Source organism: Semicossyphus pulcher, unplaced genomic scaffold (genome assembly GCF_022749685.1).
Source record: "Semicossyphus pulcher isolate SPU_LCO1_2020_fin unplaced genomic scaffold, fSemPul1.0.p SCAF_13, whole genome shotgun sequence".
NCBI lineage: Eukaryota > Metazoa > Chordata > Actinopteri > Labriformes > Labridae > Semicossyphus > Semicossyphus pulcher.
The window spans coordinates 2,084,999-2,108,837 of NW_027211637.1; the positions used below are offsets into that span (position 1 = coordinate 2,084,999).

Consider the following 23,839-nt stretch of genomic DNA (forward strand, 5'->3'; position numbering starts at 1 on the left):
GGAACATTGTCTTCATCATCTTGGATCCTTTAAAGTTCAACAATGTCTCATATATATTTATGTACACACACACACACACACACACACACACACACACACACACACACTATGAATACTACTACATAAACATCATAACGTGCTTTTTAAAGTGGTTCAAAAGAAGACAGTTTCTGCCCTGATCTCTAAAGGTGCTTTTCGACAGCAGGAACTTTCCCCAGAAACTAGGAACCTTTTTAGGAACTCTGTGCGTTTCAACAGCAGGAACCAGGGTCTAAATTTAGTTCCAGGGTAATTGACTTACCCCCTGAAAAGTCCCTGCTCAGGGGGTAGAACTTTCCAAAGGTCCAGGAACCTTCAGGGCAGGGCCTGCAGGGCCTGCAGTGCTGATTGGTTGAGTATTCACAGTTTTATTTAACCCACTAGGGCTGCATGATATTGGAAAAAACATACATAGCGATATCTTTTTGTTTGTTTCGCGATATTCATTGCAATATTGCGACAGGCAGAATCAAAAACAAAGTCAAAGCCGGAACAAAAATTCTGACAGACAGCTCGATGCTCCGCCTCTCAGTGTTTTGTGAGTAATCCTGACACTTCTTAAAGCAACAGGTGGTCAGTGTACAGAGGCCAGGATTAAAACATGTGATTAATGGTGGACATGTCTGAATAACTTCTCATGTGAAGTCTTGGTTTGTATGAAGACAGAAATGAAGACGTGGACCGTCCTGAACACGCAGGTCACACAAACATTCTGATGATGATCGAGCACATGAAGACATTTCTTTTACATGTCACTCTGTTCAAGCGTTACGACAACAGACGCATTACTTTAACATTAAGTACAATGAAAGTTTCCTGAGTAAAGATAATTAATCTCAACATGTATTTACATAATTTACAGACAAAAAACTGAGTGACACCAAATAACCTCAGCTGACGTCAGCTCAGCTTCATGGAGAGAAATGAAACAATTCTCTGCTTCACAAACACGAGAGCTGAACACTGAGTCTGCTGCACGACCTCTGCTTGACCTCTCTGATGGACCAATCACTGTGTGTCGGTAAACTGTCTGCATGTTCAGGTTTGTTCTGTCAGCTCCTGAGGAGAGAAGAGATTTATTTATAACAGGAACATTTTATAAAACCTGACAGAGTCAGTCAGTGAACATGTCAGAGGAACACTCTGCTGTCTCACCTGCTCTCTTCTGATACGTGTGAGAATCCTCTGTTCCTTTAAGAGAAATATTAATGAGTGAGTGACATCATTTAATTTTTTCACTGTTAAATGGATTGAGAGTAAAGAGAGAATAAAACATACCAGATCATGAATTTCTTCTTCTCTTTTTTTCCCTGTAATAAAACATAAACACTGAATAAAAACTTGATGATGTCACAGACAGTATTATCTATTAAAACATGATCAAGTTTTTATTGACACAAAGAAAATCTTACTTTTGTTTCCAAATCCTTTTATTGTCAGTACGAAAATCACTACAGCTGATAAAATAAGCACAAGATTAGAGACTATAAACATTATCCCAAGTGTATTCAGTCCTCCACATTGAGCATCAGTTGAAACAGTTCCTGGTTCCAGGATCTGTAGATACTTTAATCCACACCTGTAATGACAGAGGGACATTTATTAGAGGAACACCTGTCGGAGCTCATGGACTCATGAAGGTGTGTCCATGTCTGATGTGAAGCTTCACTCACCGTGTGTGTGGTCGACAAGATGTAAACGTCCCATCTGAAAATGTTCCATCACTGCAGTCAGAGCAATCGATGACTCTCTGTGACGTTCCTGCACACAGCACATTTATTAAAACCAGTTAAAAGGAGATTTTAGACGTGATTTTGTCTCATAATTTTATCATTAGAAATAAAACTCACCTCTCTGTCTGATGTATTCTCCTGGTCTGCAGCTTGTGTAACTCTGTGCTGCTGCACAGCTGTCCTCTGCAGAGTCTGTGCAGTAAAATCCTTCCAGTGGTTCACAAACTGTGTTTGATGTTTGGTTACATGACGTCTTTATCCTCACACCAGAACCTGTCAGCACACACACAGAGGTTATTATGGACCTACTCGACCCATCAGCCAAACACACCTGGCAGATATCTTCTCTCTAATGAGTGCACTTCTATATAAGGTAAGGCTACATCTATAAGGAAGGTAAGGATGTAGAGCAGGGATGCTTTAGCTCAACTCAAATAGTTTCTCACAGGACAAAAAGTTCCTACAAAGTCAAACAGACGGAGACAAACTGAGCTGCTGTGAATGCAGCAAACATCTGAGCTATAACTCAGATCATTCACATTTAGTTGTGGAACCAAAACAGGCTCAAATGTTTCAGAATATTGACCCAAAAAACAGCTCCTCTCGTATCTGAACACTCGTTGGACAGAGAACACGGATCTTTGATTCAGGCAGTCACAGCGTTTAGCTCAGCAGCTGCTCTTTAGCTCTCTGTCTGTTTAACCTGCTTTGTTTGGTGGCGCTTAGTGTTCCACTCAGGTTTGGAAAATATTATATTATATTATATTATATTATATTATATTATATTATCAGAAATGTACCTGCATCACAGTCTCTACAGAAGAAGCACTGCATACTGTCAGTAGTCTGGTTCATGAAGGTTCCCTCAGTGCAGGGCAGACAGGAGGTGCTACTGGACTCTGAGCTACAATCAGTTTGAACTCGACTTCCTGTTTAAAAAAAAACAGATATAAATATATTTTTTAAGTCATAAGCATATATAAATATAAATATAAATATATATAAATATATATATATATATATATATACATATATCCCTTTAATTTTCAGGTGGATCTTACCAGGAGGACACTTGAGACAGCATTTATTTCCTATCTTATACTCAGATTGATCACATGTGAGAGCATGACCTCTGAAGACATTCAGCACGAGTAGCTGTGGAGAGGAGAGAAGAGGAGAGGAGAGGAGAGGAGAGGAGAGGAGAGGAGAGGAGAGGAGAGGAGAGGAGAGAGAGTTTGTGTCAGTGAAACAAGAAAATCAAACACCTGGACAGACATCAGACTGAACTTAGTGTCTGTGTTGAACCCGTGCAGACACCCACACAGTCAAATGGTCATTAAATGTACAGAAACACGTCCAGTACAGTTCACATATCAGCTCAGCTCTATTCTACTTTAAAGTTAGAAACTGTCATCATTACACCTTTGCAGGTGAGAGACAATGAGCTGCTCATCCCTCAGTGTGTTGATGAAAAACACCTTCAGTTCTTCAGTTCATTTCTGTGTTTTATTTTCTTTGAACTTTAGATGGAAAAGAAAAAGATAAAAAAATCTCTGTACTAATAAAATCTTTTACCAGCAGTGATGCAGCTGACCAAAGAGTCCCTCTGAACATCGTTGTCTCGTCAGGATCACAGTTTTCATGAAGACGTCTTCTCACTGAGATCTGAGATGGAGGGAGACGTTGATCACGACACCACCTGGGAACAGAGAGAGAAAATATTCAATCACACTTTTTTATTTAAAACAAATGAACTCTGAACTTTGGTCCGGTCCAAAGCCTGGAGGCTACAGTTCAGCCTGGCTTGGAGCAGCTTTCTGAGCTGTTGGTCATTAAATGTTTGTCCATTTTTCTCTTCTCCTTCCTTTGCATCCCAAATTGATGCAAAAGTAGTCAAAAAAAATCAATTAATTAATTAATTAGATTCATTTTTTGAATCACCTGACAGCAACAGTTTTGATATGATGTGCACATGCGCACATACCTGGGTGGCACAACAAACCCTCTACCCTGCTGCTGAAAACAATCCTACAGGAAACACTGCTTTCCCATGCGCCATTAGACCTTTCTCATTTCTCTATTTTGTGCCTCCTCGCTCCTCGCTCCTCCTGCCTGTGACCCGGAAATCAATTTCAGCACGCCATCTTGAAGGATGTCTCAGTTCATAAAATGCATCTCGAGGAGAGAGGATCGAGGATCGAGGAGACTTGCCGGAGGAGCTATGAGCGAGGATACACCGGTGTATCCTTTGCGGAAGTCTTTTCGGCACCGTGACGTAAAAAGAGGCGTGAAACACAGGTTGGAATATACAAACCACGGCTGGAGCCTGGGACACCTGTTCCGTCTGAGCAGGTATTCTCCGCGGCGTGTCTCACATTTAACAGAGTGCACACCAGACTAACTCACAGCATGTCCACAAGTTTCTATTTCTTCATCACAACCAGAAGACAAATTGTCTCCTACAAAATAAGGACAGGTGTAGGCGTGGACTTTTTATTTTAAGCTTCCACAGCCTGATGTTCAGGCATCGACTGTTTTTGAGCAGAAACAAAACATAACATTTTGGCGCGAGGCACAGCAGGTAACTCATTAATTATTTAAATCTGCAGACATGCCGTCAGGTCCGGACATGTTTATTAAAGTTCTGTGTGCTGACCATCAAAGAAAGGTCAGCTGTAAAATGTATTTCCTTATTGTTGCTGCTGGATCACACGGCTGTATGCTCGCGGGTGCATAAAACGGACACTGGACAGTTAATATCTGTGGGCATGATTGTTGGTGCCACGTAGTTATGCTTGAGGATTATAATAAATGTTCCTCTTATTTGTGTGAGTGTGTGTGTTAAGTAAAAAATAAACATGTATGACATCTGTACATTCGCTTCACATTCTGCCACTTTGTGAAGTGAATTAAAGGTAACTTGTCATAAACACTGTTCTGCTGACAGAGATCATATAACAGCAGGCTGTAACAGACGATGCAGCTGTGCCACACATCATATTTAATTGACGTCGCTTTTAATGACTGCTCTGAAGCAGGGATGTCTCATGTTGTTAAATGTCCGTTGCCTCGACTCCTCTTCTCCTCGTGTCTCTTCCTCGCCTCCTCCGCTCGCATCTCTGGTGGGAGGGACTAAGACGTGAGGAGAGGAGTCGAGGAAAGGACTCGAGGAGGTACAAACTGAGAAATGAGAAGAGCCTATTGTTGTGTTGACAGTTGCCATGAGAACGCGGACAGGCGGACCCCGGCAGGTGTCAATCAACATGGAATCTGCCACGCCTACACAGTCCTGAGAAATGGTGATAATAGTGATAATGGATTGTTCAAGAGAGAAAATAGTGCAGTATATGAATTCCGCAGACGGTGATTTTGTGCTGGAAATGGATCACCTTTGCCTCCGTGTGTCATGCCTGCCCGTTAGGATAAGTTTTCTTTTATTTTTTCCTCATGTGTCTTGTCTGGTACTTCCTGTTTTATTTTGAAATCACTCACCCCTGTCTCTGTTTCAGGTCTGTGTCCTGCCCCTCCCCCGTCGTGTGCTCACCTGCTCCTGATTGTGCTCTCCCCAGCTGTGTCTCATCACCCTCATTAGCTCATGTATTTTACCCCCTGTCTTCCCCTGTCTCGTTGCCAGTTCGTTTGTACCCTTGTGTCGCGTTCCAGCATTTTGTTCCTAGCTCTCGTGTATGACCTCTGATTCTGACCCTGTTTGCCTTTTCACCTTGCCTTTTGCCTCACGTCTTTTGGATACCTTAGCTTGATTTTTGACTGCCTTTCTTGTGTACTGAACCTTGCCCGGCATTAAAACTGTCCACTGGTCTGAGTTTGCATTTGAGTCCTTCATTTTTGGTCCCCGGTTCATGACACCGTGTTGTTTTTGTAGGGTAAAACTTTTTGGCCCTGGCATCTCACCGGAACTACTTACTCTACGTTCGGAACCAGACAGAAGTCCGACCACGGCACTCGGTGAGTAAGCTAATAGTTTTGCATTCGCTACACTACTGGCACGTATTTCATACAACTGGGGGTCAAAAAATCCCAACTATCCCTTTAAGCAACTTTCTGAACGCTAACATGTCAAGTTTGAAAGCTCTCTGAGCTTCTATTGAGTTTACATGTCTCAACTACCATACGACCAGGCTATACTTGGTGCTGTTTTTGGTGTGTATAACAATATCTATCAATTTAACCAAAATATTTTTATACAAGAATCCATTTCATGTATGGGAGACCTAAGTCTGCTGCAACAGCCCGAACGATTTCGATCAGAAGAAAGGAGCTGCAAATTCAGAAACAATGTAAATGGGGCGGCTGTGGCTCAGTGGTAGAGTCGGTCGTCTTTCAATCGGAAGGTCGGAGGTTCGATCCCCAGCTCCTCAGGCTCGAAGTGTCCTTGGGCAAGACACTGAACCCCAAATTGCTCCTGGTGGCATAGCCAACGGGTATGAATGTGATATCTGATTGACAGTTGGGCACTTCACGTAGCAGCCTCTGCCATCAGTGTCTGAATGTGTGTGAATGGGTGAATGTGACACGTAGTGTAAAAACCAGCTTTGAGTGGTCGCAAAGACTAGAAAAGCGCTATATAAGTACAGTCCATTGGTCCATTTGCAAATATGAGGTCCACAACGCGTCCACAGGTAGAAATTGGACAGTACTGTGTGTACGACTGATTTAATGAGACACAAGACAGAAGTGATAATAAACAGTTAATACTACAGCTTTCATTTACTGTTGATGCACGGAGCAGCCATCTTTGATTATGAGGTCGGGGTTGGTGAGGTTCCTCCGACTTACTGAGTCGGAAATCCGACCTCAGGGGGCATTCCAGTTGAAATTTCCGATAGGGAACTCGGAAATTCTGACTTCTGAGTACAAATGGAATGCACCATTATTACTTCTCAGACTTTGTAATGTTGGACGCTGCTGGAGCGGAGTGTCTCTGTTGGTCATGTACTACTGACAACTTTAAAACTTGAGCAAAGAAATCACACAACCTTTGTTGAGACACGGCTCCTGATCAACTGATAGCTTTGCTAAAGTAACCGCTGCTAATTGTAGCTTCCGTTAGCCGTACAGCTAGCAGTGCTTTATGATTACTCTGCCTGGCTCAGCGTCAAACTGTTTAAAGGGAAGATAAATATGTAAAAAGTTATTACGGGCTCCTAGTTATTACGCCTCCAGGCTGAAGAGGAAAAGGACCATCCAGATTGTTATCAGTGCTAAGTTCAAAAGCCAGCATCTGTGATGGTATGGGGGTGTATTAGTGCCCATGGCATCGGTAACTTGCACATCTGCGAAGGCACCATTAATAGTGAGAGGTACATACAGGTTTTGGAGCAACATATGCTTCCATCCAGACGACGTCTTTTTCAGGCACGTCCCTGCTTATTTCAGCAAGACAATGCCAAGCCACATTCTGCAGGTACTAGACTCGCCTGCATGCAGTCCACACCTGTCTCCCACTGAAAATGTATGGCACATTATGAAGCACAAAATACGACAACGGAAACCCCGACCGTTGAGCAACTTAAAATGAACATCAAGCAAGAATGGGAATAAATTCACTTTCAATACTTCTGTTAAATGTTGTCACTATATGGCACCCTTGCTCAATGTACTGTACTGTTCTGTTTAAGATTACACGTGCGTGCAGATGTGATGTCGTCACGTTCCGTGCCCCCCTGTTATGTTGATGAAGAGGAGAGCAGGCACGGCACCTGCAGTTCTGTTTTTATGCCAGTGTATTAAGATGAAACCTCCAGTACTGGCCCCAAATAAATATGCCAATGGCTAAAGAATAGAGACCGAGTTAAGCTTTGCTTATCCCCTACACGGAAGTCGACAGCTACACACTCCAATGCTCTACAGGTTATGGGCCCAGGTAAAGTTGGACACAAGCTAACAAGGTAGCATTAGTTAGTTTTGCCGGAAGAAGTTTAACGTAAAGTATTAAACGGAGCTTCTGCAAACTAAAAGGACCAGCTTGGAGATAAGTGAGCGTTTTCTCTGAAGAAGTTTAATGCGACGTATTACGCGGAGACCAATGAGACTGATAAGTAAGCTCAGCTTTGTAAAAGTTTGTCAAGCTAAAGGACCACGCTGAAAGATTGGTGCGAGCAAAAAATGGCGTCTAGAGTGACAGGAGTCCTGGCACCACAACTTCTGTTCGACGGATCAGAAGATAAGTATGAACTTTGGGAAACAAGATTTCTAGGCTGCTTACACACTCTGAAGCAAAAGCAGACTATCTTGAATGAGCCCACCGGCGCTACTAAAGAGCGGCCAGCCGAAGATAGAAAGAAAAATGCTGACTGCTATGCCGAGCTAATAAAACTGATAGATGATAAAAGCCTATCGCTGATCAGACACGTCGCTGACACTGGCAGGAAAGATGCTGAGCGAGCATTATTCCGGAAAAAGTAAGCCATGGATGATAAACTTGTACACATCACTGACCAAGCTACGCATGGCAGATAATGAAAGTGTCACTGACAAGAGCAGAGAACACCATAACGGCTCTGCGGGATGCGGGCGAGACTGATGGACTGACTGTAGCCATGATATTAAACGGGCTACCAGACTCTTTCAAGCCACTAGCTGTCCATGTAACACAAAACAAAGATACTGTTACATTCACAGACTTTAACAGAAGACTACGGATCTATGAAAGACCGAGAAAATGGACACGGCAGAACCCACAGATAATGTGATGAAAACGTATGTAAGGCAAGGCCGAGCCCCCACCAAGACACACACCAGCAACAGAAAAGATGAAGATGCCAGCGTGTTATAAGTGTGGACTGAAAGGACACAAGGCAAGAAAGTGTTATCGAAAAGTGTGGTGCAACTACTGCAAAAATAACACACCAAGAATCCATTTGCAAGAAAAAGGGAGGACGAGATGACATCGGAAAAGTCGTAGAGGAACAGGATAACGACCAAGACCATCTCTTTAAGGCCAAGCACACAAAGAAAGAGTGGTCGTCAGACAACATAGAGATGAAAGGCATCATGATGGACACAGGAGCAACATCCCACATTGTGAACGACATTGGACAATTTAAAAGCTTCGACAACTCGTTCCAGCCGAAGACCTATTCAGTGGAGTTAGCTGACGGGACCAAGTGCAGCAGAATAGCACAACAGAGAGGAACAGCAACCGTATGTCTACAAGACAACACTGGAGGACAACACAGTGCACAACGACAGAATGCACTACATGCCTTCAAACCCACATGACATCTTCTCAGTGGCAAGAGCAACAAACGGAGGAGCAACATTCACGTTTCAGAAAGGGGACAGTCACATGACTACAAAGGACGGTAACAGGTTTGACATCCACGAGAGTGGAAATTTGTATTATTTACCAACTGTTGAGAAGAATGTTGATCAGTGTAAAGGGTGTCACGACATTCAATCTTGGCATGAAATTTTGGGTCATTGTAACTTTGAAGATGTACAAAAGTTACAAGGTGTAGTGAAAGGCATGGAGATAAAAGGGAGTGCAGTCAGACCAGCTCAGCTATGTGAAGTTTGTAAACAGGGAAAATTCACCCAGACGAGAAATAGGGAGCCAGACAGAAAGGCTAATAAACCTTTAAAACTAGTTCACACTGACTTAACTGGCCCTATGCCAACAGCAAGCATAGAAGGGTACAGGTATGCACAGTCTTTTACAGACGACTACTCAGGTTTGTGTACTTTCTAAGGTCCAAAAGTGATGCAGTGCAAGCTACAGAAAGGTTCTTAGCAGACGTAGCACCTTATGGAGAAGTCAAGTGTATCCTTTCAGACAACGGCACAGAGTTCACTAACCAAGACTTCCAGGCACTGTTAACAAAGAATAAGATTAGACACGAGACATCTGCACCTTATTCACCCCACCAAAATGGGACAGCAGAGAGGGGTTGGCGAACCCTCTGTGATATGAGTAGATGCTTATTGCTAGAAAGCCAGTTACCAGATAAAGTATGGAACTACGCCATACAAAAAGCAGCTTACGTGAGAAACAGGTGCTACAGTAGACGCACAAAGAAAACACCATACGAGCTGTTTACAGGTAAAGAACCAAATATATCCAAGCTACAGAAATTTGGTTCCATGTGTTTTACTTACAAACAACAGAAAGGGAAGCTAGACTCTAGGTGTGAGGAAGGTATTTTTATCGGCTATGATAAAAACAGCCCAGCTTACCTAGTGTACTATCCCAACACAGAGAAGGTTCAAAAACACAGGTTGGAAAAGTTTGCAACCAAGATGGCCAAAGAAAAAGAAACACAAACACCTGAGTCATACACAGAATATGATGACAGAGATGTCCATACCAGGGAAAATGACAGCAAAGAAGATGTTGATGAAAAGGCGACTAATGCACCAGGTAAAGACATTTAAAGTGGTATTCCTGAGAATTTACCTGAACAGACTGAACACACACAGCCAGGCTTACAAGATTTTGAGACTGAGGATGCAGTCTCAAAATCTGAGACTGAGGATGCAGAGGACTAAACTTTAAAACTTTAAAACTTTATTATCCCAGAGGGGAAATTCTTTTTCACAGACTGTACAAACATACATAGACTCCAAATAAACATTGACAAAGTATACAACCACTGTGCAAAACAAGTCAAAACAAAAACAAGACATGACACTCTTGTTCAGGGCCACTATCACTGCAGGAATCAGGCTTTTCCCTAACCGAGCTTTCCTGCACCTTAAAGTCCGGTACCTGGTCCTTGAGGGCAGCGGGATGAGGTGGTCATGCAGTGGATGTGTAAAGTCCTGTTCTATTGTGTTTGCAATGCGTGTAATGGCCCTGTTATTGCAGTCTGTGAGGTTGGGTGTGGGTAAACCAATGATTTTTGCAGCAGTGTTGGTGATGCATGTTAATTTAGTCTGGTTCTAACAGAGAGCATGTTGTAAAAGCAGGTGGAGCAGTACAGTAAAATGGGTTGGATGATGGTTTTGTACAGCAGCAAACTACAAACGTGTCGACCCGTGTTATAGAGCAATATCTGACATTCGTCAAACTTACCAAGAAGCCATAGTGTCAAACAGGTCAAGGCACTGGAAAAACGCCATGGACGAGGAAATCCGATCACTGGAGAAGAACGAGACTTTCAGCCTCACCCATTTGCCACCAGGCAAACAGACCGTGGGGGGCCGATGGGTCTACGCACTCAAAAGTGACATTGATGGATCAGACAAATACAAGGCAAGATTTGTAGCAAAAGGCTACAGCCAAAAACCAGGAATTGACTATGAGGAGACATTCTCACCCACAGCTGATATGACAAGTGTAAGAGTGGTCATGCAAAAGGCAGCACAGGAGAGTCTAGTCTTACACCAAATGGACGTTAAGACAGCCTATTTGCACGCACCAATTGATCGTGAAATCTTTATCGAGCAACCAGAGGGTTATGAGAAAAAGTCAGAAACAGGTGAAAAGCTTGTATATAAGTTGCATAATAGCATATTGGCATCATGGCCGACGAGTAACGTCCTTTATTCTATGGTTTTATGACCTAATCGGACCCTGCAACTGCCTTCACTGGAATACTTTTAAGATTTGCCAGCACTACCGTCTGAGTGAGCCTTAACCAGCGTTAGCTCACCTGTCCTGTTCCGGCCTGAGCCTCACCTGGCATTTGTCTGGACATCGGCGCTGCCTGGTTCCTCATCCAAAATGTGGGCCGGTAGGACATACATCTGCTACGTATGTGTCTGGCTCTTTCTACTGCCTGTTCACCTGCCAGTGACGGGCTTGGTTCAATACTGACCTGCTCCGGCTGCGCTGTCACCTGCCTGGACCTGCGCCAGCGGCACTCCACCTCCACCCGGACATCACCTTCCAGCCCCGCCGGAGATACATCCACCGTGGGTCCCGCCGGAATTTCCACCATGACAGCTCAACAGCAATAAAGTCCTTCTGGTCCAGCTCTCGACACCCTCCACGCTCCACCAGCCGGGTTGTTAACCACAGCGTGTTAGCCTGCCTAGCTCGGTCGGCTAGCACCACCACCAGCTGCGACAACACCGCACTCAATTTCGCTCTGCTCAACATCTGCTCACTGACAAGCATGGGTCATCTTATCCAGGACCTCCTCACCGACCGTAAGCTAGACTTTCTTTGTTTAACCGAGACATGGCAACAGCCCAACGACTTTTCCCAGCTGAATGAATCCACTCCTAGTGGGTTTGTTTACATGTGTCAACCCTGTGGCTCCGGTCGGTGGGAGGAGGGGGGTGTCGCGATAATTTACCGCGAGAAGTGGAAAGTCTCGTCGGTGTCCGTGCCCGTCTCTAGCTCGTTCGAATCCACTGTCTGCGAGTTGTCTGGTCCCACTCCAACCATCATTGCTACTGTCTACCGCCCCCCTAAACCGAATAGTGACGTTTTAAATGACTTTGCTAGTATAATCACCGCAAATGATGGAAACTCCAAGTCACTGTTCTCCCTGCTTAACAATATCACCCAACCCCAGGACTCTCTCCCCCCTCACATGTACACAACCACCTTCTGCAACTCCCTTATGTCCTTTTTCAATTCAAAAATCAAAATATCCACCAGCACCTTCGTTCAAACCCTCACCTCAGCATCTCAGCCGACTTTCACCCATCCACACACCCTTCTTCCAGCTCCCCACTCTCTCAGAAATCTCAGAACTCATCCAGAAATCCAAGCCATCCACCTGTCAACTGGACCCCCTCCCTACACAACTTGTTAAAACGTGCCTCCCGTCTCTGGTCCCCCTCATTTCTGCCATCATCCACTCCTCTCTCATCACTGGAACTGTCCCTACATCCTTCAAAACTGCTGCCATTACCCCAATTCTGAAAAAACCTGGCGCCGACCCCTCCAACTTCAACAACTTCCGTCCAATCTCCAATCTACCCTTCATCTCCAAAATCCTCGAAAAAACAGTTGCCTCCCAACTCCATTCTCACCTATCCCACAATAACCTGTATGAACAGTTCCAGTCCGGTTTCCGCCCACTCCATAGCACTGAAACAGCACTCATCAAAATCACCAATGACCTCCTTATGGCAGCTGATTCTGGACTCCTCACCATCCTCATCCTCCTCGACCTTAGTGCAGCCTTCGATACCATCTGTCACCCCACCCTCCTCAACAGGCTATCTTCCATTGGCATCACCCACACTCCATTAGACTGGTTCACATCTTACCTCTCTGGCCGCACTCATTCAGTTCATTCAACTCAAGTCCTTTAAATCCACTCCTTCCTCCGTCACTACAGGTGTAGTCCTCCTCTTCATCATCTACCTCCTTCCCCTCGGCAATATCTTCCGCAAATTTAACATTCAGTTCCACTGTTATGCAGATGACACCCAGCTCTACCTCACCACTTCACCCTCGTCCACTCTCCCGCCGACCTCCCTCACTGACTGCGTCTCTGAAATAAAAACCTGGTTCACCCTAAACTTTCTTAAATTAAACAGTGACAAAATCGAAGTTTTCCTCATTGGCACTAAATCCACTCTATCCAAAACCAACAGCTTCTCCCTCACTATTGATAACTCCTCCATTTCACCCTCCACCCAGGTTAAGAGTCTGGGTGTCATCCTTGAGAGCACACTATCCTTTCAATCCCACATCAATAACATTACCCGGTCTGCCTACTTCCACCATGAAACATCAATCGTCTCCGCGCCTCCCTCACCCCCCACACTGCCGCCATCCTTGTCCACAGTCTCGTCACTTCCTGTCTGGATTACTGTAACTCCCTCCTCTTCGGCCTCCCTAACAAATCCATCCATAAACTTCAACTGGTCCAGAATTCAGCTGCCTGTATCATTACTCGAACCCCCTCCATCCACCACATCACTCCTGTCCTCCAACAGCTCCACTGGCTCCCGGTTCAGTTCCGTATTCAATTCAAAGTCCTCCTGTTAACATTCAAGGCCATCCACAACCTCGCCCCCCCCATATCTGTCCAACCTCCTCCATGTTCCCACTCCCTCCCGCTCCATCAGATCCTCTTCCTCCTTACACCTGTCTGTCCCCTCCGCCCGTCTCACCATTATGGGGAGCAGAGCTTTCAGCCGCTCTGCTCCCCGTCTCTGGAATTCATGACCACCCCAACTCAGAAACATCGATTCATTCCCCGATTTTAAATCACAACTCAAAACACATTTGTTTAAATCTGCCTATTCCACATGACGCTAATTGCTTTGTCACTTTTATTGTTTTTGTTTTTTTCTCTCTCTCTTTTAATGTGTATTTTGTGTATATATATAGATATATATATCTATATATATCTATGTACGGTGTCCTTGAGTGCAGAGAAAGGCGCATTCAAATAAAATGTATTATTATATTATTATTATAAGTCACTTGTTGGCTTAAAACAGTCAGGTTGAACTGGAATGCTATGTTACACACATGTTTGATTGAAAATGATTTTGCACAGAACCCTGCAGATCACTGTGTATACAAAAGAAAACCACGATGAAAAGGTAATACTGATCATAGCAGCTAGTAACGAGAATATACTGAAGAGTGTGTCATGTCTCCTCATTTTCCTTCAGTTAAGTTATTATTTTTGTCTCGTTCTTTCATGTTTTGTCATTTCCTGTTTTATTTTGAAAGTAACCCTGTTCCATCTTGTTTCAGATCACTTTACTTCCTGCCCCTGTGTTTCCTGCATCTGGTGATTGTCTGGCCCCTCCCTAATCGGTTCCACCTGTCATTCCCTTCCTCATTCCCTTCCTCATTCCCTTTAGTTTTGTTAGATATAGGTCTTTTGGTTTTGTTCTGTGTTTAATTCCTTTCATGTGAGATTTTCGGTTTATCAGAAGTCGGGTTTGATATCAGGGTTCAGAGTTCAGATTTTCTTATTATTACCTTTGTGCTTTGGTCTGTGAATTAGTTGTAAATAAATATATTTTATTTACTTTGATTGCTGGTCTGTTGTCGTGCTTTTGGGTTCACATTTGTCTAGGCAGATCGTTACAGAGTGTAAAGAGCACGCTCAATGAAAGGCTCAACATGAAAGACTTAGGAAAGTTGAAACATTTTCTGGGAATAGATTTTGACCAAACAGAAGGTCAGGTCAAAATGTCACAAAAGAGATATGTGAGAAAGATATTGGAGAGGTTTGAAATGCAGGATTGCAGGTCTAGAGACCCCATGTGAGCCAAAACTTCAGTACACAGAAAATGCTGAGAAAATGAAAGATCCACGGAAGTATAGAGAAGCAGTGGGAATTTAAATTTACTTGTCCACATGCAGGAGACCAGATATATATTTTGTGGTCAGTAAACTATCTCAGCACTTTGCTGAACCAACAGAAGAACACTGGAACACAGTTAAACACGTGTTCAGATACCTCAAAGGTACTGCAGAACAGGAGTTATTCTTCAAAAGAGATTACACAGAGAAACTAGGTCTAAGAGTGTACAGTGATGCTGACTGGGCATCAGATGTAACAGACAGGCGCAGTACATCAGGATATTGTGTTAGTCTAAGTAAAGGGAGCTCTTTGATCTTATGGAAAACGAGGAAACAACCGACAGTAGCATTATCGACCTGCGAGGCAGAATACATGTCCCTAACGTCGGCTATACAGGAGTGTATTTATTTGGAACAGCTACTCAAAGGTAGTGACAAATACCAATATGCACAAACAAGTGTATGAAAACAACCAAGGTACTATATCATTAGCCAGAAACCCAGTGGACGGACAACGGTGCAAGCATATTGATATTAAGTACCATTTCATAAGGGAAACTGTAAACAATGGAAAAGTAATCTTGGAATACTGTCCTACTGAACAAAGGATTGCCGATTTAATGACAAAGCCAGCTACAAAGCGAAAACTAAAGAAGTCTGCTCAGGACATGTTTGGCACTTAAAAGTGCACAAAGAGTGTGTGTTCATATTGTTAAGGTAAAGGAGAAACTTTATTTCTGTTTTGTTTCTGTATAACCTCGTGAGCTAAGAGCGAGTGGGGGTGTTAAATGGTGTCACTAGATGGCGCCCTTGCTCAATGTATTGTACTGTTCTGTTTAAGATTACACATGTGCGTGCAGATGTGATGTCACGTTCTGTGCCCCCCTGTTATGTTGATGAAGAGGAGAGCAGGCACTGCACCTGCAGTTCTGTTTTTATGCCAGTGTATTAAGATGAATCCTCCAGTACTGGCCCCAAATAAATATGCCAATGGCTAAAGAATAGAGACCGAGTTAAGCTTTGCTTATCCTCTACACGGAAGTCGACAGCTACACACTCCAATGCTCTACAACTTCAACACGTAGTGTCTTCAGTGCTCAGACGCTTACAGAGTGCTGTTAGGAGAAAAGGTGATGTCACACAGTGGTGAACATGCTCCTGTCCCAACTTTTTTGGAATGTGTTGAAGGCATCAAATTTAGAATGTGTGTATATTTAAAAAAAAAACTAAGTATATCAGTTTGAACATTAAATATCTTGTCTTTGTGTTGCATTCAACTGAATTAAGGGTTAAAAGGATTTGTAAATCACTGTATTCTGTTTTTATTCTCATTTTTCATAAACGTTTTTGTACTCTTTACTGACTTTCACTCTTGCTGTGCACAAGTTTCAACAAGTTTCCACTCGACTTCACTCGACGAAGCTTTTTTTCCCACAGGTTTTCCACTTTAGACCCTGACTCATTCCAGATATCTTGTCCCATACAATCACAGTGCATGTTAACATATAATAAAACAAACAACTACTGACTTCAACAGAGTTTTATATTTACTGTGATTCTATTTAAAGAATATAAGGAAAGAAAAAGACGAGTACGCACCTTGTTACATGGAGGCTGACTGCCAGTGTGTCTTTCTTTCAGTTTTCTGTCCTTTCACAATAAAAGCTTCCGAAGAAGAAATTTGTAATCCAGGCTGTGATGTGATAATGGTGAATCAAAACAAACCGTTTAATGGAGGCATTTATACATAATATTACATATTAGTACTCATGTTACATTTATGTTACAGTGTTATTTATCAGATGCTTTTGTATTTAATACAACACGAGCAACGATCAAGACAGGAGAGAACAAAGTCAGTAAGAGCCAACAAACAGCTTCAGGTGTGATCGGACTCTGGTGCTGACAGGCAGAGCACAGGGCGTATATCTTTATTTTTTAAAATCATCATCAGGAACATCAACAAGGTCAATACAGTAATCATCAGCATCATGAATCTACTAATCAACAGAAACCACATCCTCAATGTCATCATCATCAATAGCATCAATATCATGAAGGTCAGAGGTGATGATGAAAGAGCTGGGCGAAAGGGACTCTGCAGACTCAATGGAGTTTGGTAACTCGTTCCACCACCGGGGGAATACTGAGAGAAAGAGTCTAGCTAGTGACTTAGATTTAGAGATGTCGGCAAGGCATGACAAGATCCGTCGTGTCGTCTGGTGGGAATGACAGGAAGAGCTGGGTATCGACTGCATAGCAATAGTATGAGAAACCATGGGAGCGGATGATTGCACCAAGTGAGGTGGTATATATTGAAAAGAGAAGGGGACTGACCCTTGAGGCACCCCTGTGGATAAGCTGTGGGGTTTGGACACTTCTCCTTTTCAAGATACTCTGAAAGATCTCCCTGAGAGGTAGGACATGAACCAGAGGAGGGCAGATCCTGAGATACCAAGCTCAGAGAGAGTGGAGAGGAGGAGTTGGTGGTTCACTGTGTCAAAGGCGGCTGACAGATTTAGCAGCAATAGAGCCGAGGACTGTCCGGCAGCTTTAACCAGACGCAGTGATACTGTTACCGACAGTAGTGCTGTTTCTGTAGAGTGGCCCCGCTTAAACACAGACTGATTTGGGTCCAACAGATTGTTCTCGGACAGGAAGTCAGAGACTTGATTAAAAACTGTGCGCTCAAGTTTTTTTGACAGGAAGCGTAGAAGTGAAACTGGTCTGTAGGGTTTTGGGCTGAGTTTGATAATAAGATACTTAGTTAATGTATTAAAACCTATTTTGAACAAAGCAGCATGCTTTTATTCTGAAGGCAGGGAAACTAGAAACTGTTTTGTTTTGTGTTTTTAGTAGATACAAGAAACTGTTTTTTTTTATTTGTCATGCAGAGCTCTGTGACATTTCCTCAGTCCTGTGAGGTGATATGATTTGTCAACCTTTTGGGGGAATATGGCTGCATTAAAACCATAGGCTGTAGAAACAGAAACTATTTGAAACAAAAAGAGGCTGAAAGATCAAAGAGGCATGACCACTTCCTGTATACAGTGTAAGGTAGGCGGGGCCAGTCTCAGCAGGCCGAGTGAACAAACACAGGCTGCAGGCGTCTTGTTCTTTGCTGGAACGGAAAAATAATCCATAAATAAAACTTGTGATGCTGATTTGGAAAATTGAGTTATTAATTTCTCTGTGTTGTTTGTTCCTAAAGTTACTTAGTGGTTATTGTTCATTATTTATTCTGAGGACAAATCACCACTTCAGTGTTTAATGTTTAACCCTTTGCTTCATCTGTTGGTGGTCACAATGACAGGTCACTGTCAGTCCTCACAGAGACCTCTGGCTGTTAGAATCAGCTGACACTTTAATGTTTATCAGTGGGACTTACAACAATGATAGAAATCAATTCACTCTTCCATCTTAAATCATGTGTGCAGATATTTTTCCATGAATTCATAAACTTTTGTTTCACATCTCATAAAATGTAAAGATGGTCAGATTAAAGTTCAGCATGCTGCTGTTGGCTCTTTACAGTGGAGTAGGTCCATAATAACCTCTGTGTGTGCTGACAGGTGCTGGTTTGAGGATAAAGACGTCATGCACCAAGAAATCAGACACAGTTTGTGAAACACTGGAAGCATTTTACTGCACAGTCTCTGCAGAGGGCGGCTGTGCAGCAGCACAGAGACACAAGAGCTGCAGACCAGGACAACACATCAGTCAGAGCGGTTGGTGTTCATGTCTGATTAAGATTATTGGTGAAGTTTTCTCCTCACAGCTGCAGGTGGTGATTTCTGACGTCTGCGGCAGGAAAGAAGCACCAAAATAAATCTGTGCTAAAGATTAGTGCGGAGAAATTCATGGTTTAAAACATGAAGCTGGTTAGTTATTAAAAAGTGCATCTAGAGTCATATAAATATAATTTAAAGAGATTAAGATGCAAAGAAAAACTAAACCTAAGATTCTACATTAGCTCCATGTTGGTTTTTCTTTGGCTCCATTCAGTTAAAAATTCCTCCTGAGAAACGATGTGAAAATGAGCAGAGTTTGTGTTCTCTGTTGAGAAGGTGAAAAGAAATAACAGTCAGTGTGAAAGTGAACGAAAACCCTGATTTTATCTTGCATGAAGTACAACCCAAACAGGTCTGACCTGTCTATCCTTAAAACCAGTGGCGGCTGGTGAAAAATATTCTAGGTGTAGCTGTGCTGTGCCATACTCAGTTTTTAACAACCATCCCACTATGACAGTTTTAAAAAGTAAAGATGGGGAGCAAAATAGTGCATTAAATGGCTACATCCAGCTAGCCAAGCCTTTCTGGTGTACCAGTTGGGAGAAAATCCTCTGGTGTAGGTTTTACCTTTTTCACTCGCTGGTTGGTTGATTTTAGTATCTGGCTGATCCGGTCCAGTTTCTTTAATCCCTAATTTTTCACTTAAACTTCTCCTCTCGAACAGATTTTGAAGAGGAGAGTGTACAGAGTTGTTTGCGGTGTCAGCGTCCATCATTGTCATTTCCATCACTCGTAGACTGATCAGACTTCAACCACCGAGACTAACCGAATTTACCCGAACCTCTGGGGATTATTTTCAATGACGCTGATTGGCCAAATTCACGTTGATATGCGCATATCTTGCCCCAGCAACAGTCCCTGATTGGCTACTCGTCTCTGCTTTAGGGGCGCTGGAAAAAGCGCCCCTAAAGCAGAGATGACACACACTCTCCAATAGGGAGGCCGGCGCCCTAGCGCCCTCTATTGGCCAGCCGCCACTGCTTAAAACACAAGAGAGGTGGACTGAGAGCCGGAGGAGACTGAATGACGTTTAACAAACTGCTCCTGTCTCCCTCCCTCCTCTCACTTTGTTCCCCTTCATGCTGTGACCTCTCTCTGTCTCTGGCAATAATAATAATATCGATAATAAAAACAGGCTGATATATGCCTGATGTTGAGAAGGTGTCATCATGTTGTTCATCCAGCAGGGGGCGCTCTGGCTCTGATATTCCCTCTCTGTAAACACATCTTTAATCTGTGAGTTTCTCCCCTTTAAACTGATTTGGTCTCAAAAATCTTTTATCAGTAGGGCTGTGATTTCTAAAGAGCTTTTTAATGCAATTTGTGCTTTAAGAAAAATCCTATAAAACCAGACAGGGCGGATAAATGTGGAGTAAAGACCATTAAATGTCAGAAATATTCTCACGTTGATCATTTTTTTTGTGTTCTGATGCTGAACAAAAAGAGACTGTAGGGAAGCAAAATGTTTCAGACAAACTAAACTTTTAAGTCGTTTGCATTCAGTGACTCAGTGAACTTCTTTATTCTCACTTCTTCCCTGATTACTGTGTCCAGCTGTGCTGCGGCGCTCTTTACTTCCTGTTGAACACGATGACTTGTTACCTTTCAGTCAAACACACGATAAATCCACATCAGACACTTTTAAGATTCAAGAAAGAGACTTTTATTGATGCAGTGATATTTAAACACAGAGTGGACTCAGAGAGAGAAACACAGAGTGAAGAGAAGCATCAGAAAAACATTCAGAACAACAAAAACAAAGTGATATTAAAGTCTGTTCCTCACAAGAACTCAGTGACGGCTCGCTGCTCTGTTACACAACAGGTAAAAATCCTTTATTTCAAATAAGACATTTAATTTAACGTCCTCTCTTCCTCCGCGCTGTGTTTCTGATCATGCTTCAGTGTTTATGTCGTCTGTGTTTGCTGTTCATGCCTTTGTTTCTCTTTTCTTGCAGCACGTTTCCCTTCAGACTTTATGTGTTTTGGTTTCTGCATGGTTTCTGTTTCTGCTGCTGTTTTCCTCTGATGGAAGAGCTTCAGGCCGCTGGAGCACGTTTGCCCGTGTCGGCCTCTGTACAAATGTGCAGACTCAGGTTTGAACTGATTTGAATTTTGGGTCAAAGGTCAGAGATTGCTGTGACCTCTCAAATATGATATAAACTTCAACTCAACTGGTTGATGATATTTGCAGCATAATATTACATCATATAATATTTTAATAACTTGTAAACCACAGCAGCAGAGAGGATATATTTATAGATGCTGTTCTTGGTGTGGACGGCTCTTAAGGCTGGATTTTAAAGCTGCTATTTACAGAAGCCCTGAGCGAACATGCCTCGTACATTTCATTTACTCTGTTTTCCCGTGATAACGACTCATTTCAGTTGTTTCCTGGAGGTCACCGTAACGTCAGATGATCATAACTCGTATCACCAATCGAACATAGAAACAGGCTGAACTTCCCTCATCAGTGTGGGCGATGGCAGCATGGCATGTCCTGCTCTGTAATTATAGAAGAAAATAAAAACAATCCCAGGTACCTTTTCAGCGCTGTAGCCAGGCTGACAGAGAGTCACAGCTCCATTGAGCCATGTTTTCCTATAGCCCTCAGCAGTGATGATTTCATGAGCTCCTTTAATGACAAAATCCTAAAGATTAGAGACTCTGTAACCTGCTGCCCTTAACTGGTGCAGATGTATCTTTGGAAACTGCTCAAAAACCTGATGTTTACACTGTTTGTCTCCAATTGACCTTCCTGAGCTAAATTCTCTAATCACTCCGTCTAAACCATCGACCTGTCTTTAAGACCCGATTCCAACCAAGCTGCTGAAGGAAGTCTTTCCCTCAATCAGCACCTCTTTACTAGATATGATCAATATGTCTTTATCGACAGGCGATGTACCACTGTCTTTTAAACTAGCTGTAATGAAACCTCTGCCCTAGATGGCATCATCCTGGCCTCCAGCACTACTGTTAGGAATCTGGGAGTTCTGTTTGATCAGGATATGTCCTTCATCTCCCACAGAAAACAAATATCAAGGACAGCCTTCTTTCACCGTCACAACAAACATCAGACACATCCTGTCTCAACACGATGCAGAAAAACTCGTCCATGCATTCGTTACTTCCAGGTTGGATTATTGTAACTCGTTACTATCAGGCTGCTCTAATAAGTCACTAAAAACTCTGCAGCTGGTACAAAATGCTGCAGCACGTGTGCTGACAAGAACTAGGAAGAGAGATCACATCTCTCCTGTATTAGCCTCTCTGCACTGGCTTCCTGTGAAATCTAGAATAGAATTTAAAATCCTTCTTCTTACTTACAAAGCTCTTAATGGTCAGGCACCATCATATCTTAAAGAGCTCATAGTGCCATATTACCCCTCTAGAACATTGCGCTCCCAGGATGCAGGCCTGCTTGTGGTACCTAAAGTCTCTAAGAGTAGTGTTGGAGGTAGAGCCTTCAATTACCAGGCCCCCCTCCTCTGGAACAATCTACCAGTCAGGGTCCGGGAGGCAGACACCCTCTCTTCTTTTAAGAGTTCAAACTTTCCTCTTTGACAAAGCTTATAGTTAGGGCTGGCTCAGGCTGGGACCAGCCCAGAGTTATGCTGCTATAGGTTTAGACTGCCGGGGGGATCTGACACACCAAGTCTCTCTCTCTCTCTCTCTCTCTCTCTCTCTCTCTCTCTCTCTCTCTCTCTCTGTCTGTCTGTCTCTCTCTCTCTCTCTCTCTTATATTAATGCAGCTCATTAACTCTGTGTCTTCTTGTCCCATTAACGTTACTAACCATATATCTTCCCGGGAGTTCTTGCGCTCCCTTGTCTCGTAGGTTCTTCTGCTGACCTGCTGTAAAGTGTCTTGAGATAACTCTGGTTATGATTTGGCGCTATACAAATAACATTTGATTTGAATTTGATTTAATATCACAGCGAGCAGCCTGTTGTTCTGTTTTCTACATCGACACTAAATGATCCGTTATCACGAGAGAACCAGCTTTGTTCTCTGGAGATAACCAGATAAAGAAGTCGAGATCTTCAGCAAACGACTGAAATGACTCGTCATCGTCTGTATGAGACGTGACTGTGGTTCATGTGCTGCTGACACATTAAAGCTGCTGCAGAAGGTGAAAAACAAGAAAGCAAAAGAACAAGAAAATAAACAGATGAATATAAAATAAGACTTTGTGTTTATAACAGACTGTTGAAGGACCCACTTTGTGTTTGTGTTTATAGTGTGTGTGTTTGTAGCATGAGTGACAACCTCAGCTGACGTCAGCTCAGCTTCATGGAGAGAAATGAAACAATTCTCTGCTTCACAAACACGAGAGCTGAACACTGAGTCTGCTGCACGACCTCTGCTTGACCTCTCTGATGGACCAATCACTGTGTGACGGTAAACTGTCTGCATGTTCAGGTTTGTTCTGTCAGCTCCTGAGGAGAGAAGAGATTTATTTATAACAGGAACATTTTATAAAACCTGACAGAGTCAGTCAGTGAACATGTCAGAGGAACACTCTGCTGTCTCACCTGCTCTCTTCTGATACGTGCGAGATACCTCTGTTCATTTAAGAGAAATATTAATGAGTGAGTGACATCATTTAATCATTTCACTGTTAAATGGATTCAGTCAGTGAACATGTCAGAGGAACACTCTGCTGTCTCACCTGCTCTCTTCTGATACGTGCGAGATACCTCTGTTCATTTAAGAGAAATATTAATGAGTGAGTGACATCATTTAATCATTTCACTGTTAAATGGATTGAGAGTAAAGAGAGAATAAAACATACCCGGTCTCTTCTCCCTGTAATAAAACATAAACAATGAATAAAAACTTGATGATGTCACAGACAGTATTATCTATCAAAACATGATCAAGTTTTTATTGACACAAAGAAAATCTTACTTTTGATTTGAAGTATTTTTATGAGAGCCACGACAACTGCAATGAACAACAAAGTCCCAACAACACCGACTGTCACTAATATCCCGGCTGTATTCAGTCCTCCACATTGAGCATCAGTTGAAACAGTTCCTGGTTCCAGCAGCTGTAGTAACTTTGATCCACACCTGTAATGACAG

The 23,839-nt window shown here is 42.9% G+C and overlaps 2 long non-coding RNA genes across 2 annotated transcripts; both read right to left on the minus strand.

Moving 5' to 3' along the window:
- Positions 1–1,193: 1,193 nt before the first annotated feature.
- Positions 1,194–1,796, minus strand: LOC138590298 (uncharacterized). The gene is made up of 4 exons (XR_011307946.1): positions 1,713–1,796; positions 1,452–1,618; positions 1,318–1,349; positions 1,194–1,230 (listed from the first exon to the last, which is right to left on the minus strand). It is a non-coding gene; the product is annotated as an uncharacterized lncRNA (long non-coding RNA).
- A 1,069-nt stretch (positions 1,797–2,865) lies between these two features.
- LOC138590299 (uncharacterized) lies at positions 2,866–16,585 on the minus strand. The gene is made up of 3 exons (XR_011307947.1): positions 16,564–16,585; positions 3,348–3,471; positions 2,866–2,927 (listed from the first exon to the last, which is right to left on the minus strand). It is a non-coding gene; the product is annotated as an uncharacterized lncRNA (long non-coding RNA).
- Between the last annotated feature and the right edge of the window lie 7,254 nt (positions 16,586–23,839).